The following is a 3391-nucleotide window of genomic DNA, read 5'->3' on the forward strand; positions in this document are numbered from 1 at the left end:
TGAGTGTGATATATTGTTGGAAAGGTCTCAAAGAGGACTCTCCAACTATGTGATCCATAGAATAATTAAGACATGATAATGTCGACAAAAACTCAAGAAAATTGAAACCTCTTTGATTTCTCTTAATTAGGACATGCATGAGATTCAACTCTCATATTTCTTCCTTTGATTCATGAATGATACTACTACTTCCTTATGCATCCCCTTTAACATCAATGACACTTGTTTTCATCAATGATAATGCTATGTACAACAATAATGTCTTGAATATTTTGTAGAGTCCTCATTTTTTCATCTTTGTTAGGAAAACCTTTGTACATTTGATCTCCTTTAAATCCACAACATTTGACTAATGGTCTCTCCCTTTTCATAAGGAATTTTGCATTTGGAATCATCCTAATTATACTAATGTTGTTAATATGCATTAGGGTTTTTTCTATTGAGAGAAGGTTTGAATCCCTTTTTTTTATGATATGATTTTTCATTTTTATTATCCTTCTAATACTTTTAATAAATATATTTTCCTTTGTTTTATTTGTATAGGTAATTTTCCTTTCTAATGGAATTTTCCATAGTATCAGGTTCATCAAATTGATTTTTATCTTTATCAAAAGATGCTAGTCCAGTTAAGTACCTTTGTATTTTCACCTTCCCCTCATTATAAATTCCACATATCTCAATAGCTCTAAGAAAAACCTTTCATATTCTTCAATGGTCATGCTTCCTAACTTGAGTTCAAAGAACTCTTACAACTACTTTTCATTAAGGTGCTTTGAAGGATATTATTTCTAAAAGATATTTCTTTAATTGTTGCCCAGAAATTATGTTCACATTTTGTGCTTGAAATGTTTCAATTGGTCCCGACACATATAGGCTTTCCCTTGTATATGATATATGGAAATCATGGCCACTATATTGGATGAGTAACTACGCAATTGGAAATATTTTTTTATTCCAAGAAACTGGGTTTTAGGATGATCTCCTCTTTTGTTTTCACCATTATATTTTTATGGTTTAAGATTCCTAAGCTCTCATTACAAGCCATCTAGTTCATGTATTCTTCTTTAATGACTAATAGGGGATACATATGGGCTACTCCTTGACTCTTAAAATGCATAAAATTCCTCATTGAAATTATAGATGAGTAGTAATGCCTTCGATCTCGACTAGCACATATTAAGTGTGTGTATCCCCTATATTTACCTGTCATCGCATGAGGTATTCCTTCTTTCTTATACATTGAACCTAATACATTCTTCATTTGTCTCTATCATTGATTTAGACTTTGTGGCAACTAAGTATTTGTTGGATTCATTTCCTCTTGATCTCTTATTATTATTCCATTATCAGTTATGTAACTCTACACTTCCACTTTCAAACTCCTCAAAGTCTTTACCAACTCTTTTTCATCCATCCTAATTTTATTTCCATTTGACCTTGTTTTAGCATTTCCTAAAATGGTGTTTAGGAGCTTAGTTTTCAGGACTATAGGCTCTTTGTACATCCTCCATGTTCCTAATATGTAATTCTTGATATTTTCTTGTTCTCATTATGCCCCTTATTTATTTTGGGTATCATCGGATGTGATCTAGCCATGAAAATTGGTGGAAAGGCTAAGGCACATGAGATCTCCAAGACCCAGAAATCGTTTGGAGAAATTCAACCTAGATGAAGAGATATTAAAATAATTAATATTTTTAATGGGTTCCTAAGTCTAAACTTAGGAAAATAAAAATATTAATGTGTGTTAATATAAAATGGGTGAGAAAGATCTAATTGGAAAGGATCAAGCCAAATATAATATTATACGTTGATTAGTGACTTAATCTCGACCGTTGGTTCATCAACAGGAAAAGTATAAGAGGAGGCTTGAGGGTTAGTTGGAGACACACTAAGAGAGATCAAGAATTCAATTTTCTGGGGTTCGGTTTACTGAGGAAATCGAGTTAGTGATTAGTTGCAGTGAAGGGAATTTTAGCAAGGGATTTCCATACAAGGCTGAAGAATACAGAGCATAGAGGCAATGAAGTTCTGGGAGGGACAGCGCAGAAGAAAGAAGGGCTGATGTAGAGGACGCAAAGGGTCGTAGAGGCTAAAGCAGAAATCATAGAGGCTGATGCAGAGGATGTAGAGGGCTTTAGAGGAAGCACTAGCAAATTTTTTGGGGAAGAATGGGATTTGATCAGCAGATCTTGAACCAGAAGAGGGTGATGTAGTTCCAGAGAGGGTGTCACAATTCCAGAGAAGTGCTTGGAGCAACTTTCTCTATCCAGCACAAGGAACAGTCAAAGCCATTGTGGGTTTAATCATCCAGTTGTTGATTTACCAGAATATCTGTCTATGGGGTGAGGTATTACTACCAAGGATATTCTATGAAGGGTGAGCCATTTTTGGCACCCTAGTTGTATTCATGAATCTGAATAATAATACAAACTCTCTATATGCTTTACTAGTTTTCCCACATTGGGTTTTTCTGAGGAAGAATGTCCAAATATAATGGTGTCCCTTGTGTGATTTTCTGAGTTTATTTCAGTGCATGATATGTATATCTGTGAAAGCTGCATTTGTGTTTACTTCGATGTTTATACAATTAAATAAATTGTTAATGCAAAGAACAAGTAGTAGATAGTAAACCATAAATTGCAGTAGGGGTTTCTGATGTATTAGATTAAGGAATTTTCACATGGTATCAGAGCAATTGTAGATCATAAGAGACTGAAGGCACTAGCTGAGAAATCTAATAGTTTTCAGCAAAGAAGCAGTTGTCTCGAGAGACAGCATTGTTCCAGATCCAAAGACGCAGAAGGAAGGGTGATGCAGTGAAGAAAAGGTGATGCAGAGGCTCACGCAGTGCCTACGTCAACATTCTGAACCAAGAGAGGAAGACGTAGTGGCTGGAAGGAGCCCAAGCAATAGTTGCGTCAACAGTCCAGGCCAGCGTAGAGGTAGAAGGGGGGGGGGGGGGGGGGGGGGAAGATCAAGCCTGTGCAATTCTAAGTCATATTTCTCAGCTAGGAAGGATTGACGCAATGGCTAGAAGGAGCTAATCCAATTCTCACTATGATTGCACAGAGCCAGAAGGGCTCACTTTCTTCGATTTTTCGGGGTTAAGTGAGTTGTGAAAATTTTGATTTGAGGAGTTGGTGGGACGTTGGTTCTGTCAGTGCAGAACAGTGTCTAAGGATACTGAACCAAGGTAGAGGGAAGCACCACCTCGACATATTTATAACCAAGAAATCTAGATCTAGGTTGTAGTGGCAAAGGAGGATTGGAGAAGAGTGATTTGACAGTTGGCTAGAGGATTTTTGAGAGGGAAATCAGGACTCAGAGGGAGTCTAGAGAAGAGGAGCAGAGATGGAAGTGAACGGATTGAGGGATATCGATAGATAAG

Source organism: Pinus tabuliformis, chromosome 6 (genome assembly GCF_031772625.1).
Source record: "Pinus tabuliformis cultivar Carrire ecotype Pingquan chromosome 6, CPIR1, whole genome shotgun sequence".
NCBI lineage: Eukaryota > Viridiplantae > Streptophyta > Pinopsida > Pinales > Pinaceae > Pinus > Pinus tabuliformis.